We start from the raw sequence: 22,341 nt of genomic DNA, 5'->3' as shown, positions 1-22,341 counted from the left end.
GTCGCGATAATCGTGACAATCTCCTGACCGCTCACACTAACTGTGGGTGGGCACCCACAACTTAGCGAGCGGACAGGAAATAAAAAATACTCCCCGTCCTGATTCAGAGCGTGCGCTCGCAAATAGTTAGCGGTTCTGAATCAGGCCCATAGTCCACAAAAAACAGAGCGCACTCATCAGGCCAAATTAAGAGTTTGTTACTCATATTACAGAAACAATCATAGGACAGGACAGGACAGCAGAATATCCCCTTTCTGTAATAACAGTAAGACAAATTTTATCAGTGGACCATCATAGGGACCTTTAATTAGAGACTGGCAAACTGCTTTTATCCCCTCCTTGTGTGGTATAATCATATAAAGGAAACACACATCCATGGTTGCTAGATAGGACCCCTCAGGTAAGTTGTTTGGTGACAATAAACCTTCTAAAAAGTCCCCATTGTCCCTTATGTAGCTGCTGGTTCCCTTACACATGGCTGCAGATAAAAATCAAGCAGTTGAGCCACCAGCTGCAAAATAGAGCCCCAGGACAATATTATTGGACAACCTGGTGTCTTGTGCACTTTTGGCAGTATATTAATAATGAGGCAAATCGGGTGCTCTGCTGTCAAAAACTTTGCCAATGTCCCGTAGATCTTTTGTCTGCTCACTGTCATGATATTCAGTTGACCGCATTGAAATCTACCAATTTATATGTTAAAGGGTATATAAGCTGTTTTCTAATCTCTGAATCATCGGCAGAGGCATCCTGGAGGACAATTGCTCCTCCCTTATCTGCCTTTCTGATTATGATGGACAGATCTCTACGTAATGAATTATGGGCTTTTCTTTAATCGGTACTAAGATTATCAAATTGCTTCACATTCATTTTATCGGCCTCCTCAACTTCACAATTCACCATCCTTAAAAATGTTTTCAAACTTGCATTTGTGATGGGGGGGGTCAAAGTTACTGGGTCTTTTAAAGACCTCCTTCCCATCTAGAGTACCCTTTATTTTATTATTGAAAAATTCTCTCAATCTTAATTTTCTGCCCATTTTGTAATGGTCTATTGACCAATCAAAATGATTACATTTGCATGTAGGCACAAAACTCGTCTATAGAGTGCTGTACACTAAATATGTTCCTGGACTAACACTTATGCTGGCCATACACGCTACAATTATCGGGGCGATCCGCCCGATATCTTTGGATCACCCTGATAATTGTAGCATATGTGAGGGCGACCAAGGGTTAAATATTGCTCAGTCGGGCATGCCAGATTGTTCAGCATGCCCGTCCAATGCGATATTAAAGAGGTAAACTGTCGCCCTCATCGGACAGTGTATGCCCAGCCGTGGCCGACAGACAGACATTTCCTGTGTTCCTTCCCATGGAAGGAACAGGGAAATGTCTCCTCCCCCAGGGGCGGAATGCGGATGTCGGGCTAATACACTGTGAAAAATCTTACAGTGTATGCCGCGGACATCTGCGGCTGGCAGGCTGCCAGATAAAATGTCTGTCAGTCTGACAGGCATTTTATCTGGACATGTATGCCCAGCTTAAGAAACATTAAAAAATTCCCTCTGCACATGGACGAAAATACTGTAGGTATTTAGTTTTGTGCAGGAGCAATTATGGCCAACTTCTGTTTAGCTCTGCATTACCCACATAGTACAGTGTGCTGTTATTATATTTATAACACATTTTAACGCTACTTTAATTTGAAGATAACTTACACATCATATATTTCAGTATTTAGGAAAAAAATATATATATTCTAAAGTTATCATTTAAAAGTGATGTCATACGTTTGTATTCACTATCAGCGCCCCCCAGTGGCAATAATACTCTTTCTGCATGTCTGTGAACAGAAAATAACAAATCTGTTTCTTTTTGTCACAAGGATATTAGATGCCTAAACAGAAAGCAGAGCAGAAATCAAAGCTTAAATTAATGCTTTAACCCATAAAGGGGAAAACCGATATCACCAAATTTTAATATAATCCAGAGATACATCCAAGAGATGCAAACGGTCTTTGCTTCTCATTTATTCTAAGGCAGCTGGTAATCCTTCAAGTTCTTTTTATATGACACAGATCAAAAGGAGGGAGCTTTGTAGAAGAGGTTTGTAAACGTCTGCTGCTAAATTTCTAATTATCGTCATCCTGCATGCTCACATGTCAGATGCTACACGCTTAAGCTATTTGCAGGCTAGAGGCAAGACACATGGGGCCTGATTCCGAGCCTCAGGCAATCCGCATGCACTGACGCTGTTCACACAGTTGAGCAACTATTTGCAACTGCCCCTATGGTGAATGCGTTACACAGAGTGTACGCACACAGGTGCTGCCGCAATCGGGTCAGATGGTGACAAACTCGTAGCGGAAAAGTGACGGGCATCCCTGGGCAGTGACTGTGTGATGGCTGGTGGGGCACACAAAAATGGTCCGCTCAGTGGGCGTATTATGGGCGTGTCAATTCAACCAGCTAAGTTCACAGACGCAGGCATGGGGTGCCAGGTTCATAAGGCTGGTGCAAGTTTCCATGGTGTGACATATGGTGGTGTATAAGGTTGCACCAATCGGTGATACAGCGTGCACGGGCGCTGACAGTGGGTGTCTCAGACCTTGCACATTCAGACGCATACATGTACACGAGGGAGGGCATTTATAACAGCATTTGCATAGACTGGCAGACGGGTGACCACCAATAGACGCTGCTGCATGCGCCTTTGTGTGCGACTCAATCAGGCACATGGTGAATGAAGCAGGGAATGAACATCAATATCTGAGCTTCATATGCAGAGGACATATGCAAGGTTTGTGCATTGTGGGGCTGTACGTAAAGTGGCTGTAGCTGTGGGCAGCTGCAGAAGCCTGTTTTACTGCTTTATGCTAATGCGCAAATCCATTCAACTAATGCGGGGGTTCAAGTGTGTGCAAATTAGGGGTGAAAAACGACAAGGGCGTGCAGGAGACAATTTGGGTGGGCCGAAAAATTTCAGGCCACTTTCGCCATTCAGTGACTGCGTGCCGAAGACTGGAGCGCCAGCAAACACGCTTGAACCTGTCCTGCCATCACCTGAAGCAAGAGGTTATGACGCGGTGGAACTCAACCCTCAATGTGCTTCAGAGGATGGAGGAGCAGCAAAAGGCCATTCAAGCCTATACATTCACCTATGACATAGGCAAAGGAGGGGGTATGCACCTGACTCAGCGGAGAATGATTTCCGTGTTGTGCAAGGTTCTCCAGTCCTTCGAACTTGCCACACGTGAAGTCAGTTCAGACACTGCCAGCTTGAGTCAGGTCATCCCCCTCATCAGGCTTTTGCAGAAGCAGCTGGAGAAAGTGAAGGAGGAGCTAAGACGCAGCGATTCCGCTCGGTATGTGGGACTTGTGGATGAAGCCCTTCATTCGCTTTGCCAATATTCGAGGGTGGTCAATCTGTTGAAATCAGACCACTACATCTTGGCCACCGTGCTCGATCCTAGGTTTAAAGCCTACGTGGTGCCTCTCTTTTCGGCAGACACAAGCCTGCAGAGGTGCAAAGACCTGCTGGTGAAAACACTGTCAGCTGAAGCGGAACGTGACACATCAACAGCTTCTTCATTTTCTCCCGCAACTGGGGCTGCCAGGAAACAACTTAGATATCCTGAGCAACCTGCTGATGGCGATGCAGGGCAGGCAGGACCAAGTTTGGACATCTGGTCCGGACTGAAGGACCTGCCAACAATTTCTGACATGTCTACTGTCACTGCATGATACTGTCACCATTGACAGAATGGTGGAGGATTATATCAGTGACAGCATCCAAGTAGGCATGTCAGACAGTCCGTACCTGTACTGGCAGGAAAAAGAGGCAATTTGGAGGGAATCGGTATGATTTACCGCTGGACCCATGCCTGGCGGTTGGAATCCCGAAAGCGGTATCCCGGCAGAGGAGGAAATCCCGATCGTCCAAGGTAAGTATTATCTAACCTAATTCTTCCCCCTAACCCTAACCCTCTCTTAGGGGTGCCTAACCCTAACCTTCCCCCTCAGTGCCTAACCCTGATCCTCCCTCTAAGTGCCTAAACTTGGGGGCTGCCTAACCCTAACCTCCCCATGGGGGTGCCTAACCCTAACCCCCCCTTCCCCTAGCCTAAACCTAACCTTCCGGGGGGTGCCTAACCGTAAGTCCCCCCCGGGAATCCTAAACCTAACTCTCCCCCCCGCAGCTACACGTGCTCGGCGCCCAGGATGGCGAGCGCCGGTTTCCCGGCATTGGTAAAATAACAGGCATCTAGATTTAGACGCCTGTCAGTTAACCCTCGCCGGGATTAAGCATTCGGAAAGCCGGCTGTCGGGATTAGGTCCGCAGGCTTCCTGACTGCATACCATTTGGAGGCACCTGTACAAACTGGCTCTATTTTATCTAAGGTGCACCCCCTCCAGTGTGTACTCCGAAAGAGTTTTTAGTGCTGCCGGGAACCTTGTCAGCAAAAGGCGTAGAAGGTTGCTTCCACAAACCGTGGAAAAGATGATGTTCATCAAAATGAATTATCAATTCTTCCGGGAAGATCAGCCTCCAGAAAGTACAGAGGGACCTGTGGTGGATTCCAGTGGGGACAAATTAATACTCTGTGAGGATGAGGATGTACACAACACTGACGAGGGTGAGGAATCAGTGGATGAGGATGAGGACGACATCTTGCCTCTCTTGAGCCAGTTTGTGCAGGGACAGATTAATTGCCAGCTTGTTTTGTGGGGGCCCAACCGAACCAATCATTTCAGCCACAGTCATATGGCAGACCCTGATTGGTTTGTTAAAGTGTGCATGTCCTGTTTATACAACATAAGGGTTTGCACCTCTTTTTTTTCTTTGCATTATGTACTCTTTGGGGCCTAGTGTTGCAAACTGCCATCCTATCTGCCACTGCAGTGCCACTCCTAGATGGGCCACGTGTTTGTGCCGCCCACTTGTGTCGCTCAGCATAGTCATCCAGCTACCTTGGTGCAACCTTTTGGCCTAAAAACAATGTTGTGAGGTTTGAGGTGTTCAGAATAGACTGCAAATGAGTGGAAATGAATGTTATTGAGGTTAATAATAGCGTAGGAACAAAAAAAAAAATTCTGTGATTTTAGCTGTTTTTATGTTTTTTCCAAAAAAATACAGATCCAAAACACAAAACCAAAAACACGGAAGGGTGGTTTTGGCAAAACCAATCCAGATCCAAAACACGAAGAAAGTTCCAGATCCAAAACCAAAACACAAAAAGTGGCCGGTGTACACCCCTAGTGCAAATGGACTTACCTCTGCTGCCACCCACTCTGCACGATGTAATGATGTCATGTGCACAATATCATGATGTCGGGCGCTCAGGGGATGGGCCGGCACAGGGCGCATTTGAGCCGTTACGGCGTTGGTGTAGCCACTCTGAATTTACTGAGAGCTGGCAAGTGGCAAGGCCTGTTAGTTGCGTCATGACATACTTCTCATGAAGTTACAGTAGCTTCACATCTGTTTTCACACTGGTGTGTTCAGCGAGATTAGAACCCAGCACCTTGAGTACTAGACATCAGTCAGTCAGTTGAACCACAGCAGATGCAATTGTTCAGTGTTTGGTTCTGGGATGCTTGAGTGTTCTGAACAATCCCTGCTCTCCACCCATTTTCTGGTCACACTGATCTCCTGAGGGCTGTGAGTATGTAAGTCAGGAAGTGAACACACCCAGGGGAAGATGTATCACACCTTAGAGAGAGATAAAGTGAAGAGAGAGAAAAAAGTACCAACCAACGTATTTGACCACATCTCTGCCTTCTGCATTCAAGTACCTTGGTGTTCCACTCACCCCTTCCTTGTCATGTCTGGTGCTTACTTGGGGACTGCAACCTAAGCAGCACAGCAGCAAGGACCATAAGCCCTTGCCGGAGTCACTGATGAAAACCTATGCTGCCTGGTACCCCGGGTGTTGTAGTGGGCACAGATAAGTTAGGTGTAGATGGTACAATAGAGCTGAGATGGCAGCTCCAGTGGATCTTCCTTCTCCTTTGGCAATGACTCCACGAGCTCCACAGCCACCTCAGGCTGTAGCACCGAAGTTAGTACCATGGATACAGTACAATAACATTATGTGATGGGCTTGGTAAATAGAATAATTAAGTAGAAAATCTGCAAATACCACAGCCCCTGAGATTTGCTTTGAGCCACCCACCGGCGTCATTGCAAATCCAAGCGACTGCGTACAAAGACACAGCATCGCTCACAGATCAGTCGACGTTATGGTCACATAGAATGGAGGTGGGACATGAGATGCCGGAGCCATTTTTACTGCGTACGAGATTGCACTCTGAGACATGCCCCGAAAATGGTTGTGAACTTGTGACACGCCTGCGTTTGAGTTGCCATTCCACGCTGCTACCCACAAACGGTCCCTGCCTGTCAATCACTTAGTGAATAAATCCTCACTGTGAACGACAACGAAAATGAAACTTGCAAGCCCAGTGCAACTCACACGCATTTGCAGATTACCCATAATCGCTCAGCTGCATTAATATAAAAATTGCGTCCATTTTAGGACCTTAGTCCCAAAGTGCTCTTTAATTCAGCTCAGTATTTACACAAAATGGCTGCCTACCTTGACAATGACACACTCAGCCACTGTTTCTCTCCTACTTAGGGGCTGATTCACTAACGTACGCAAGTGCGTATGTAATAGCGATTACGCATGCAGTTCAACTGCAATAGTATGCTAATCTATTGCAATCGCAATCCCGTCACAGCACTGCACATTTTTTAAATGTTTGTGGTTAAATCCACAAACATTTTTGCCTTGACTGTAAGTAGGTGACAAGTAGACTTTAACCAAACTATTCTGATCCAGTGACTTTGCTGTTCCAAGTAATTTAAGGTTATAACCTTTAGCTAAACTGTTTACTTAAATCTTTTGCCAGCAGTGTAATCTGTAAAAATTACTTTGATTTCTGCTAATTCTTGAGACTTCAGAAGATGAAATGTCTTTAATCCCAGACCTGAAATGATGAGTTTCCATATATATAGACCACTTTCCATCTTCTTTTTTAATATTTTTTGTTAATCTTGCTATTCCAAATGTACTTTAATATACAATTTTAGTTATTTACACAAATATTTATAATAAGATAAAAGTCTGAAGCAGAAAGCCATTTTTACATTTATAAACTCGTGAATTTAAACGTATTACTAAGAAGTGAGTAAATTGCAGAAAAGCGGAAAAGCTCCAGAAGAATACGTGGTTATACTGGAAAGGAAGGTCAGGCAGAATCTAATATATAAGCCATGGGAATCACAATCTATAACTATAGCATAAAGAGTAGAGTGTAATAAGCACGTGTAGGGAAAGTTAACAGGTGCACACCTGCCCCCTGGGCCAGCTCTGCCGCCCTGATCCACAGCACATGTGATGTCATCATGATAATAGAAGGGGGGCAGGGACCAGGAAATTCTATGATAGGAGGGGCAGCTCTCTAGGTAATACAGTGCTATTCCAGGCACTATCTGAGCCAGGTGCTTCTGGGGCAGCAACGTGCTGTAGCCTCAGCCTTGCATCCTGGACTGAGGCACTGATTGCACATAACTAGTTAACAGGAAGTTAGTAATTCACCTTAGGCTTACCACAAGCATACTTACCTCTGGAAGATGTAGGAGAAATGCAATGGTGAGTGATTTGTCAAAATCTCTGATTTGCATCAATTTTTGCAACAGGATTTGTAGTGGCAAATATTAAAAACAAAACCTATTTTCCAATCCACAATGCCAGCTTTTGTCTTTAAAAACTGTCAAACCTCATGAGGTGGAGTTTCACCCAAGCTGAATGTCCATGGCAGGATTTGGATGCCTTTAGTAAGGCATCAATCACTTACCAAGATGGCCATTGTTAGGTATTCATTGCATGTGTGGTGCCATCTTGTCAGGAGTTACACCCATGATGGGCTTCAAAAAACTAAAAGGTTCAGAGAATTACACCACATGGAATTTTGCAGTGGAAATGCAATTACAAAGTGAAAGGTTGTGGAAAGTTACAGTTGACCTGGGTGACAGTTCAAACCCAGATGCTATAGAGAGGGTCATGGGAACAATTGTTGTGAAGTAACATGTGTTTTCTATCATACATGGGGAAGTGTCAGTAAAAGGCAAGTAGATAGCCCTGCAGGGAGCGTATGATTGGGGTCTGATAAGAAGAATTAATTTGATATATCTACTATATAACACCAAATTAAGTGAATGCCCATGTATGGGCTTCTACATTGATAAAGTGATGTCCAAATCTCAGCAACTAACATTTGTAGTAGTCCAGATAGATGATGGCTATGGCTATACTACAGAAATTAATGCTTACTTTGGTAGAAGCTTTAGAAGCAAACACAGCCAAGCTAACTACAGAAATTGTCAGGACAAAACTGCTACAGTTCCAAGAATGTGTGCCAACTGAGCTAAATGCTGAGAATACTGCATTACACTGACACTTCTGTTCGAGTTTATGTCTGATATTTAAAAGGGCAATACTTTTACTAACCATGTCTTGCTAGTAAACACACTGCCCTTTTAAATGTTGGGCATAAACATGAACAGAAGAATCGGCTTTTACAACACTTCATAAATTAAACTCCTAAGAGTGATAAACCCAGAAAATTCAAGTACAGGTGTTATATATGCACAAAACAGGTCACAAAGCATATGAATGTATACAAAAGAATGCAAATGCTATGCAGAACAAGAAGTGCAACAGTAAAGATGAGTCAGCTTTAACTGTCGCAGACAGATGCAGAAAAGATTGCTGGTATATTGATTCAGGTGCTACCAGGCATTTCAGCTGCAATGAATAGTAGTTCACTACATTAGCCATGTGTGATCCTATAACAATCAAAGGAATTGGATATGAAGTAATTACATCTACAAAAGTTGTGACAGACAATACACATTTTTAGGGACTAAAACCAAAGTAACAAAAAGCCAAGATGTGTTTTATGCACCAGATATGAGAACAAATCTCATAGCCATAAATGTCCTAGAGAAGAGAGAGGTGGTCACAGAGTCCATTTCATTGTACAGAACACAAGAGGGACTGTAATAGTGACAGGTACTTGGTGCCATCACTTATATGTCCTTGAAACACAATATCGCTATATAACGATGACAACTGTCTCACAGTCTATGGAGCTCTGTCACAAAAGATTAGGTCACCTTGGATATGGCAATGTCCAGAAATTACTAAATGTGATGGTTATAGGAATATCCGTGACTGATAAAGAATAGCCCATGTGCGAAAGCTGTATAACAGGAAAGCAGAGTCATTGTCTGTTTCCAGAATCAGCAAATAGAGCTGAATCACCCCTGAAGTTGGTGCATACAGATGTGTGTGGTCTGTTGGAAGTCAAAGTCAAATCAATAAGTGGATACAGATACTTCATAACATTCATAGATAATTTCATAAAAATTACACATGTTTAATTCATCAAAGAAATTCTGAAGTAATAAAGAAAATTGCAGATTACAAGAGATTAGTAAAAAACCAAACTTGTCACAGAATGAAGACCTTGAGATCTGATAATGGAGGAGAATATTTAAACAAATATGTGAAATTCTTCCTAGAGAAGCATGGAATTGAGCATCAATTAACTGTGCAAGCCAGAACAGAATGAATGTCCAAATTGCACATTAGAGAGCCAGATGTATGCTAACAGATGCAGGTCTAAACAAGCAGTTTTAGGCGGAAGCAACATCCACAGCAGTTTATCTGAAGAATTGTGTTCCCATGGTTGCCTTAAAAGACAAAAACCAATTGAAGCATGGTCTGGAAAAAAGCCTAGTGTCAGACATCTTATTTTTTTTATAAGTCACTGTTATGTACACATATCCAAAGAAAGAAGACGCAAGCTGGATTCAAAGTCCATGAATTGTATCATGCTCAGTTTTTGCCATAAGAGTAAAGGGTACAGACTCTGGAATCCAAATACTAGAAATCTTGTCAAGTCAAGAGATATTATATTTCAAGAAACAATGTAACTTAAAGAAAAGTTTGAGTTAAAAATGCAGAACAAATATGTGTCATTGGATATGCCAATAGCTGGAGATATATCTGAACCAGAGGTTACCAGTGTGAACATCCAACCACAGAAATTATCTTTTGCAAGATCAAACATTGAAAAGCCACCTAGGAGATACTATGAGGAATTTTCAAATATTGTGTTCAGTGAACATCAAAATATCCAAGATCCAAAGTCAAGAAATGACTTGTGTGAGTGAAAATCCAAAATACCCAAAGAGACTATATATAAGTAGAGCCTCATAAATATGGAAGACATTAACAACATCAAGAGTGGCAGCAGTCCCGAGTTCGTGAAGAAAGAGACTGTTGATATGAGGCCTGATTCAGATATGTACACTAATGCAATTGCATCTGTGATCCGGTACGCAGCTGCTGTGCGTAAATAAGCTAATGCATGCAGCCATCTGGAAATGTATTGAGATGCCCAATGGCAGCTTTGCAGATCCAAGCAAGTGCAGATCCTTTGACAATCGACCATCTGAGTAATCCTATCCCAGCAGAGAATGACCGCGAGAACTCGGACACTGACTCCAAGTTTTCTACGTACGGAATTGCAGTGTTATGCTGACACATGCCCCCAAAATGGACATGTTTTTGCCACCACTCTCCGTAACCACCCCCAAAAAGTCCCTGAATGTCAATCAGTTTGCAAAGAAATCGCAAAGGTATCTTGGCGCGTGCACAGTGCCACTCCGACGCAGACACAGTCAGCCGATAATCTCTTGACTGCGTAAATATCATAGTTTGCACGGTCTGTAATAGGAGTCTGACTAATATCCTTTTTGAAAAATGTGGACTAGAATTTTCAAAAATTTTGATATACGGTATTCCTGCTTATCTATCCCTCAGTTTTTTACAGGTTGCAGTAAAACTGAAAGTAAAAATTGTTTGTGTAACATTGAAAAGCTTGTAGCGAAAGGGGAATGTTGAAATATGGAGTGCACTACTGCGAAGTCTCCATGATGTTTCTTTAAGGAGGCATCAATGCCTTACCAAGATGGCCACCGTTCGGTCTACTACGCGGCCAGTGCCGTAACAGGGCTGACTAGCGCCCTGTGCTGGCCATTCCCATTAAGCGCATCACATCATGTGGAATGGGCGGGACCGCCAGCCCTGGTAAGAACAGAACCGCTAACCACATACAGTAACCGACTGGTGACCTGTATACCCCACACAAGCTCCAGTCTATAGGTGCATAACAGTGAGTACTGCTGTACACTCACATTACAGCTTAGTAAACCGGCCCACTGGTTACATACTGGGCTGTTCTGTGGCTTGAGGGATCTGCTGGTGTATTCTATTATTCTGCAATCACCATCAACAATAATACACACATATTCAACACACGGTATATATCTGTGGTCGCGACTTTTTACTCGTAGTGTGATAGACAGTCAGGAAGCGTTTGTGGGAGGTAAAGGGGAGTGGCAGCAACCTTGTCATGACCATTTCACGGGTGTATAACATTATGAGTCTGTAGTTCTGTATGCAAGAAACATGTCACTGACATCTTAGAACGGGGGCACATTCTGTGCGACCACAGGTCTACTCAGAAGAATGATAATCAAAGGATCCGCGAGCGATACTGTGTCTGTACGTAGGTGCTTGGATTCACAAAGCTGCAGGTGGGCGTCTCAATACATTCCTCGACGTCTGCGACATTTGCATATTTTCGCACATCCACTGTGTACACAGATGCAGCAGTGGCGGCACTAGTGTACAACTGTGAATGAGGCCCTCAAGTGTGTTCCAAGCACCTGTAATCACTGACTATTTTGATGTCCCCTCACTCTCATAATCTAACACAGAGGAGGAAAACAGCAAAGTTAATATAAATGAAGGGAGTTCTCTTAAACTCGTAGTGGTTTTTTTTTTTTCTGGGCAGCAGGGACAATTTCGTGCCCTTGTACAAACGAAGGGGCATGACACCTGCGGCTTGCTCGGACCCCCGTCAGGTCTCCCAGACAAGCCCATACCTAGGAAATTAATACCAGCCCCAGTACAAACCCCCTCTCGGTGCCACTGGGTGTTTTTCTCCTTTTTCACCCGCATACCTTTCCAATCGGACCAGTAAACAGGGGCAGTTACTAAAACAGCAATATGGGTGAGTATACCCCAATAAGTGTACGAAGAAGACAAACAGACACATTTGTGCAGACAGAAAATCTCGGCAATCCTGCATGCTTTGCACCTTGGTAAATGACCTTTTCTGTGTACATCATCTATGCCACACAATAATATCTCTCTCACACATTCCCTATAATCCCCCTTTTTCTCCCTTCTCGTTTTGTTCTGTGTGCGCCCCTATATAAAAACATTTTTAGCACAAAATCCCCCCGAAACTCCTCCCTATGTTTATAACTTATTTCTTCTGCTGAAGCTTTAAAAGATATCTGTTTGTTTGAGGGCAGAATTAGATGTGACCAGCGTTTTATTGTGACATAAAAACCATATTTCTTCCCCAGAAGATTAAAAAATAAAATCGGTTAATAAGAAAAGCTGTCAGCGACAGAAAATAGTTGACATAATCCGTTTATCCTGCTAGCAATAAAGATACTGGTCCTTGGGAGTCTGTCTCCTCTCTCATGTTATGTTGCCCAAAACATTATCTTCACAGCATTCTGATGGATTAAGCAGTCACATGTGAGATAGCAACCAAATGACAGATGCAAAAAAAAAAAATCTATAGATATATAATATTATTTTGGTTCTCCTCCTCCTGCTTTGCTCTCTGTTTCTTTGTCACATTTTTTCTTTAGCTGATGTTTATACCCATATTTTGTAAGGAGTTTGATGATGCTGATAGACAGGTTGTGCTAATGTATATATATGCGCTATGCATGGCTTCAATAGCATATCTGTGTGCAGCTGTTGTTATTGTGTATATTAATAGGTATATCAGTGGTATTTGCACACTGGACCCGATTTAGAGGTGGATTTTAATGCCGAGGTTTGTGGAGTTGAGCTATTATTTTTGGACTGACTCACACTGCGCATGCTCCCGATGGCATTTCAATGGTGGTTGCAGTGAGGATTTGGACGCAGTGTGATTGACAGTAAGTGAGCGTACGTGGGAGGGAACTTGGGGATGGTGAGCCAAATCGAGGCATGTCACGACCATTTTATGGGGGAGGAGCTCAGTCTGCGAATGCGTCTGTGTAAGCAGTTACAATGGCTCAGGCGGCTGACTTCCGATGGACATTCGGTGCAACCATCGAGGATCGATGGTGCAACCGATGGTCCGGCTTTGTAGGGGTCCCAGCGGCTGTGACATTTACATATTTTTGCATAACAGCTGCATACAAAGCATCCACCTCTGAATCAGGTCCACTCTATTTGATAAAAAAATATATACTGTATCTTATACTATAATATAGGGGCATATTTATTAATATGCCCCAAATGCCCCTTATTCTTTGGTACTCAAGTTGCAGTGAGTCACAGCTTTCCTACAGAATCACAATATAACGAAGGTTATTTTTTGAACTAGGGGGGGTTTATCCATAATAGCTGACCGTTTTAATTATTTCACAGGCAGAGGCCTAGTGAGAGCCAATTGGGGAAATATATTGCAACTGTGCAAACTTGGAGCTACTTGACATGTAATATAATTGAATAGCTCTGAGCGGGTTGGGTACGGGATGCCGGTGCTCGGGATCCCTGCAGTCAGAATCCTGATGCCCGCATCCCGAAAGGGTTAAAATACCGACGACAGCCGGTAAGTACCCTAACTCAACCCCTAACCTAAACCTCCTTCCTCGTACCCTGAACCTAACCCTCCAGACCCCTAGTGCCTAACCCTCCCCCTAACACTACTACTTACCGTCAGGATGTCGGCGCCGGGATTCTGACTGGTATCAGGATTCCGATGCTGGTATCCAGACAGCCGGCATTTCAACTATCTCCCACCTGTGCACTTAACTCAGGAGCTAAAACCTTGCAGTACAGTATGTCCCACAGCTAACTGAATTGCCCCCACTGAAATGGATAAAGCGGTGTCCAAAATAGCACACACAGCATTTTCCGCAACCAAGCTAAAGGGTGACGCAGAGGTGGCTTTCTGTTTGTGCGTCAGCCCCTTTGTGCCTAATAACTTTACAGTCTTGTTTTTTATTTCATTCTATTTTTTAAACTAATAATCAATCGGGATGTGGCAGTAAAGCTATGTCACCCTAATTCTAACACGGCTGGGTTCATGTGATATTACCAAAATGCAGATCTGTATCTAAGACCCTTCTCATTTGTAATAGCGGTTGTTTGCAGATGGGGGTGGGGATAGTGGGAAATAAATAATTGTAAGCAAGCTTGAAAAATGAAAATAACTTGTAATTTATACATCAATAAAAATTGTGTTGGTATTACAAAAAAAAGCTTCTCAGCATTTACAAGACACCAGTTTAATCACCTTTATCTCTCCAGAATCATAAGTGGGAAGAGAGAAAATATAGAGCCATTCTGACTTTCAGCAGGCATGTTCGTAGCTTTCCATTTAATCATGTCTGCGCTGTAGTTATGGATTTTCATTATGATTATCAATGCTGTAGCTACTGTGGATAATATTAATACCCATAGTAATGATGCATGAAGCTTCAAGTGTAATTTCTGCACTCTCCTTGTCTCCTATTAAATTGTTACCACTTCATCATTTGTGTAGAACAGCGCGTTTCAATTAATCTTAGCATATCAGCAGCCTTAAATTAATATAGATCGTGATTCATTAGCTTATCTGTGCTGTAGTCTTGGAAGATCATTTATAAAGATCTAAAAACCACAGCTAAGTGATGGCCTGCTCATTGCTCCTCTCCTGTTCAGTGTGGCTTCATTAACCAGCTCTTCTCACCAGGAAAATTCTGCAGCTTTGTGTGCTACACAAACATTAGAGCCCAGATTTACTGCTGGAATGTGTCTGCTGCAAAATCATAGTGCGGGCGTGGGATGCACCCTGTAATTCATAGAGGTGTTGCATTAGGGACCTCATTCAGACCCGGACGCTAAGTCGCGCTCGCTCACTCTGAGTGATTTTCGCCCGTCTGCGCATGCGTATAATTCGCAGTGCGCGTGCGCAAGCCAGTCGTTGGTTGCTCGTAAGCCACTGTCAGGTCGCTACTTTGAGTGACAGATTGTGCCATTTGTGGGTGGTAACAGGGGAAGGCGCTTGTAAACGAGGGGAGTGGTGTGGCGGATGCAGGCGTGTCAGGCCGCCAAAACGCTGTTTAAAGGGCGTACATAATTAGCAAACTAGCGTCATTGTACACGTCACTTGCATGTATTTCAGCCCGCACTGATCGCAGTGCTTGCGGCAGGGAAAGGCAACCTCAAGGGCTGCGAGCAGCTCCGATGGCCTTCGATGTTACCGATTAATCCTACAGTTCCCGGAGATGACGTGTGTTGGGAGTGGCAAGGGGCATCTTCATACACTTGCGAGCCAACTTGGCTGTAGCTCGCTAAGACATAGAGGGCGTCCTTACATGATGCAGAGCGAGCGCTTCATTTAAATATCCAGCTCCTTTTTGCTAGCGAGCGGCCGCATCTTGCGATCAGGTCTTGATGAGCTCCTAGGTCCACTCTGAGTTTTGCAATGTAAATCATAGAGCTCTACAGTTTAATGTGAAAAGTCTGTTTTTTTTCTGTTACAGAAATGGAACAATGTATACAATCCAGGTTTTGTATGATCATCCTGTATTAGTTTATTTTCTAGGGGCCCCAGCCAGGATATGCCATAGAAGGAGGCCCAAGAGAAAGATTTGCATGGAACTATAAATCACATCATGCGGCTCCGCCCCCTTGTTGTACAATGATACAGTGGGTGTATCCAGGAACTGGTCTACTCTCTTAGGAGTATGGGGCAGTTTAAACAAGAGGAGGGGGGCACTTGGGCAGTTTCCATATGGATATGCCTCTCTCACCAGCGTGTGCGCCAAGTAGACTTTGGCATTGTGCCAGAGTCTAATGTGCATGTACAGAACTCTGGAGAGATGGTACAGGAGCCATTTTCCTGTTTATTTCTCTACTGCCCATGCACAGATCTTTGGGGAAATAGCACCTGCGCCATTTTCCCGGTGATTACAGTGACATCGCCAGAGAGATATATATATAGGTTATGGGTGCAGGGTGAGCAGTGTCTCTAAACTGCAAAGCAAATAGAATGTTTTTTTAAAATTCTAAAGGGACGTAGCCAGCCACACCTCCCTCTATTAGGTCATGCCCCCCAGGCCGGCTCTCTACAGCACTGAGCCCAAAAAGAAGGCAGCATGTAAGTAGCAGAGTTGTCTGTCTCCACTCCCGTGTCGGCAGCTCTCTGCTCCCCCACCCTGTGTATCTATCTCTGTCTCCCCTCTGTTTTTGTTTCTCTACAGTTTTGTAAGTGTGCTTCCTCCCCATGTGTCCTTCTGCCTTTCCTCTCCCCCCAATTCATGTCTCTGCCCCACCTCCCAATACATGCCTCTGTCCAACGCATCATATGCCCATATGTGCCTATGCTTCTCCTGCCCATATATACCTCTGCCTTCCTATCATTTTCTTTCTGACTTTTTGTCCGCTTATATCATGTATCTCCCCATCCCATCTGTCTCCCCTCCTTCCGTCTGCCCCCACTTGTCACTGTACTCTTGTTCCACACCTTCTCCTCACACATCTTCCACTTCTCTTCTCTTTCTTCATGGCTTTCTATCCTCCTCTTCTAGATATTGTAGGTAGAACCACAACTCATGGTGGCTGATCAGAAGTGGCGTGGATGACCAAAAGCACCATCATGTCCAACGCTAAATAAGTGAAGCTGAGGATAAGTACAATGTGACTTTATTAAATCATCAGGGTCTTTTCTCACTTCAAAGGGTTACTCGCTAGTGCTAGTTTTTGCATGGGGAAGCCTATGTAACAAGCATCATGGCAGTACATGTTCCATTACAATATATTACAAATAAGCTTTGAATAAAGCATTTTTTTGTGTAATCTGTATGGGTCTTTAAATTCATTTATATTGTTTCGGAGCATAATGGGAGCTCTAATAGCATCTGGAGAGGTTTCAGTGTTGCATAAGGTGCATGTGTCACACCAGTACTGTGGGGGGGCATTATAACATGTGCCTTCTTTCCTGGGCACCAGGGCTGAACACCACACATTGGCGCTCATTGGGCAGTTGGAGGTAGCAGGATCGAGGAGCAGTGTAAGGCTAAGGGAGGGGGGGGAGGGCCTTGTATGTTTCACTTGTACTGGGCCCCACAGATTCAGATGGCAGCCCTGACTGGCGCTATGCATGTAAATGTTACTATATATGGATTCTTTGTTTATTAAAGTTGCTATTTGTTTAAAAAGAAACTGTCTTGCCACAAGTACATCAGATGCCTAAGACCAGTGCATCCAATAAGTGACTGTATTTGCAAAATGGTGATGATGTATTATTGTTCTGCTTCACATCTTCTATTACAATCTGCTAATGCTCTATGAGAATACTGGACATTAGCCATTTCTTTTATTTGCGTAAAAAGTAATCATACTTGCCTGGCACGGTCGCATATGATGTGACCGCGCCAAGCTTGACTTTCCCTGATATGGTCACATCTGATGCAACAGTGCCAGAGATGCCTGCCGGTGGCTGCTGGCCTCTTTACACCTGGCTGGTCCCTCTGTTGCTGCAGCAACCTCACCCAAGCCTCCTCCTGCCGGCTGGGCTATAGATGGGCAATTCTAAAAGGATCGCCCATCCGCGGCTGGTAGTAGACAATCTTCCTGAACTCAAGGGCCTCGGTAACCTGTGGCTTCCCTTCTCTCCCCCAGCTACAGTCAGGGCAGCTATGATTAGTAATCTTGATAGGATCGCCCACTAGGCAGAGCTGACTGCACTGCAGCAGCCCCTCTCCCAGTCAGCAGTGATGGGCGATCCTCAGAATTGCCCAGCCCCTGCTGCGCGCTGCTCTTCTTGCAGGACTCTGAAGTCCTTCAAGAAGTGTACTGTAAGTAAAATTTTTATATAGTTAATAAATATATATTTACGGTGTGTGTATATACATTTTTTTTATTGCTCATTTAAAAAATCCACAATTTTGGGGACATTTTTATTGAATAATTAGATTTTTTTTATGAGCAAATGATGTAAATAACAACTATTTAACCCTGTTATTTGTTTCATTTTAATGATAACTGCAACAGTATATCTGATCCATTTACATATTGTTACTTGCGTAATTAAGCTTTCAATATGGAGAAGATGGGAGGAGCCCACAGGACCAAAGGCCAGCAACTGCAGAAGAGAAGAAACCAAGAAGGTGAGGATGGGTATGAAGAAAAAAAGGATCAGCATAGAGTAGGTAGTGGGATCAGGATAGAGAATAGGAAGAGGAGCAGCACATGGTGGGAGCAGCCTGGAGAATGGAGCGAGAGCAAGATGGAAAGGAGGAAGAGGAGAAGTGCATTTGGGAGCAGCATGGAGAAGAGAGAGGAAGCAGGACTGAGAATGGAGGAAGACATGGTGGGGGCAGCCTGGAGAAGGGAGTGGGACAAAGATGGAGAATGGAGGAAGAGGAGCAGTGCATGTGGGGGAACCATGGAGAAGGGAGTGGGAGCAGGATGGAGAATGAGGGAGGAGTAGCGCATGTGGGGGGAGCATGGAGAAGGGAGTGGGAGCAGGATGGATAAATAATGTAGAAAGAGGAGCAGCACATGGTGGGAACAGCTTGGGGAATGGATCGGGAGCAAGATGGAGAATGGAGGAAGAGAAGCAGTGCATGTGGGGGGAGCATGGAGATGGAAGAGGGAGCAGAACAGAGAATGGATCACGATGAGTACATGTGGAAGCAGCCTGGAGAAGGGAGTAGGAAAAGGATGGAGAATGAAGGAAGAGAAGCAGCACATGGTGGGAGCAGCCTGGATCGAAGTGGGAGCAGGATGGAAAATGGAGGAAGAGGAGGAGTACATTTGAGAGAAGCATGGAGAAGAATGAGGGAGCAGAATGGAGGACAAGCAACAGTACATGTGGGAGCAAAATGGAGAAGAGAGAGGGGGCAGGTTGGAGAATGGAGGTAGAAGAGCAGCACATGGTGAGAGCAGCATGGAGAAGGGAGTGGGAGCAGGATGGAGAATGGATGAAGAGGGGCAGTGCATATGAGAGCAGCACTTAGAAGGTAGCAGGAGCAGGTTGGAGAATGGAGGAAGAGCAGCTGGGAGCAGTCTGGAGAAGGGAGCAGGAAGAGGAGCAGCACATGGTGGAAGCAGAGAGGGAGCAGGGTGGAGAATGGATGAAGAGGAGCAGCACATGGTGGAAGCAGGGAGGGAGCAGGTTGGAGAATGGATGAAGAGGAGCAGCACATGGTGAGAGCAGCATGGAGAAGGGAGTGGGAGCAGTCTGGAGAAGGGAGCAGGAAGAGGAGCAGCACATGGTGGAAGCAGAGATGGAGCAGGATGGAGAATGGATAAAGAGGAGCAGTGCATGTGAGAAGGTATTCATAGTAAAATCTGCACTTAAAAATTATAATGCATTTTTTTGCTTATTTTCACCATCTCACTTGCTATGTGCAGGAATAATATGATAGTCCAACAAGCCTACCATTATCTCAAAACCTACCCTGTTAAATTAAGGGACTTTTCTTTTCAACTTGACCTAAGTCAAAATCTGATGAAAAATCGACCTAAAACCTGAACTTTGTCCAAAATCGAACTTCGGACCAACACTTGTGTGAGAAGCCACCCTGTATACTGGCACCTGTCATTTTGGACATCAGCACTTTACTCTCCATTTGGAGCACTGCGCTTTGGACTTGGAACTTTGTGTAATACCTGCAGTGCCGGCCCTTATGAGGCTGCATCCATTTGCGTTGGAACATTGCTGACTGTGACACCACCGCTAATTAAGGATCCTCACTATCTTGATACAAGCTGGTAATATACTCACAATACAGCTGGATTTCTTGCCACTTTTGAGTGACTCTCTGTCCGGTGCATGCCATCCCTTTATGCTGAAGTATCCAGTGCCTACAGGTTATATCAGACTGCTTTGTTTTATTCATCTAATGATGTTCTACACCAATAATTGATATTCTTATTGGTTTTTTTTTACTCAGTACTGGGTTTTTATTGTTTATTTGATATTTTATATATTATCTCATTTATCATTTCATATTATTAAATTGTGTATATTGTTTATCATCAGCGCTGCTTATTGTATGTTTGTACTGTTATGCAAGAGGTTGACTACCTCCTTTCCAGCAGCTGCTTAGAAAATTGACACATGACAGCGCCCTTTATACGATATTCTTTATAGTAATTTTCTCATATAAAACAAACAGCATTAGTGACCACCATGTACTACAGACAGCATTAGTGACTGCCATATACTACAGATAGCATTAGTGACTACCATAAACTACAGACAGTATTAGTGGCATTGCAGTTGGGGCAGCTGCAACTCCAGATCCCCTACTGGCACCCCATTCACTGTCACCTGAGGCATTTGCTTAACATGCCCCCCTTCTCCTCAACTGCACCCCAGTCCCCATTGAAACCTATGGGGACTGCTTTGCCTTCAGAAATGAAGGAAATGTGGTAGATATTGGAGATATCTGCTGCAGTCCCCTTCTTCTTAACTCCTAGGGATTTCGAGGGATATTCTGAAAATATACTTAATAAATAGGGATTTCGGAGGAAATTCCCAAAAAGTACTTTAAAAAATACAGCATGCCCCATTGACTGTTGAAGCATGCAAGCAGCTTTGCAATTCCGTCCTTGCAAATATGAAAAAGCAGCAGAAGGTGTCTGACACCCCCTGCTGCATTTGCGATCCCAGTACTGCGTCCGGGGTCGCAGGCTGTGGACGGCTGTGGACGGCGCCGTCTAGCTGAGTTAGCCTCAGGTTATGCAGGCTGGCTTGCTTGCGAGGCCAGGAAACTGCATCCGTGGCCTTGCCACTCCCAGAAAATTGGGCCGACATGCCTCCGTTTCTGGGAACGCCGGCCGCCCTCGCCCCTTAAATGTCCTTGCCTTTTAATCAGGCAGAGGCATAGCAGCGGCTGCCTGCAATCACACAGGACCTGTTCTGCACAGGCATGGAATGGGCCCTGAGCAAGAGCAGATACCCGGTAATCTACATTTAGCATTGCATGCCCCATTGTGGCCTATATCTCCCATACTAGCCCGCACATACAGGGCACCCTTGTTTGAAATAGAGGAGTCTCCACTTTCTAACTATGTGCCTCCTTAGTACTTATTGTCTGGTTATCAGACAATGACTTTCACTGGAAAATTTAACAATTCTTCCTGTAAAATATTCATATACAAACAGATCCTGCAGAATTTTTTAGCTATATTCTTCATTTGTCTGCACAATATACGAGGGAGCTCACAAGTAAAGATTTGGTGTAGAGTCATTCACTGTCCTTTCTACTTTTCAGGAAATTAAAGTGTTAAACGCTCTAATATGTGCTCCAATTTGAATGCCTGGATTGAAAACAAGCTGTTCAGTGCAACCCGGTGACATTTTAACCCTATCATTTCCAGTGCACACAGGTTGAAATAAAAAGTACAGTGATCCTGTAAACCTGTGTTTGTACCCTCAGCTGTATAGTCATCTCATTTGCTGCTTATATACTGTACATTTAATAATTGCAGCACAAACAAAAAAACGAAAGAAAACTCTGTAAAAGCTGTGATAGTGAATAATGTATTCTAATTGCATTTCTTCTTTAAGACCATGCTCATTCAGAAAAAATGGTGACGAGGAAATATTACACCTGTGATGTGTTTAAAATGACAATTATTCCTCTCAGTTGCATCTGAAGCCTGTAACTCAGCCGCGAGCAAGGAGCTTGTGAGGAAGTGACTTTATGGGTCTAGGTAAAATATTGTCTGAAATTTGTCTTGTGCCACAAGATAATGTCACTTCACTAACAGCTGTGTGTCATTTGTGCATGAACTAATGGGCCACAGTGGCGAAATATATTCACAAGGCGATATTGTCAGCCAACACAGGGAGTGCCTGTCTTTATGTTGTATCGCCCATTAACTCTCTCCAGCCTGAGTTACAAACCTTTCAGTGTTGACTGTGATACATTGTAGTTGTTAACCTCACATATACCGTATAATAACAGAAATAATGTGATTGATATAACAGGGATCCAGACACATACAAATAGAAGAATAGCAAGTAAATTATTGATAACAAAGGTTCAGGGGTTAACCTGAGGTCAAGCCCCCGGCAGTCACAATTTCTGGAGGATAAAAGATGTGTCTGCCAAATTGGATGTGGCATTGTAAGGGCTACAAGAGATTTGTTGGGCTCCATTATTACGGGTCTGTAGCCA

This window comes from Taudactylus pleione, unplaced genomic scaffold (assembly GCF_031769625.1).
Source record: "Taudactylus pleione unplaced genomic scaffold, aTauple2 ptg000142l, whole genome shotgun sequence".
Classification (NCBI taxonomy): domain Eukaryota; kingdom Metazoa; phylum Chordata; class Amphibia; order Anura; family Myobatrachidae; genus Taudactylus; species Taudactylus pleione.
Note: the sequence above shows the minus strand (reverse complement) of the source record.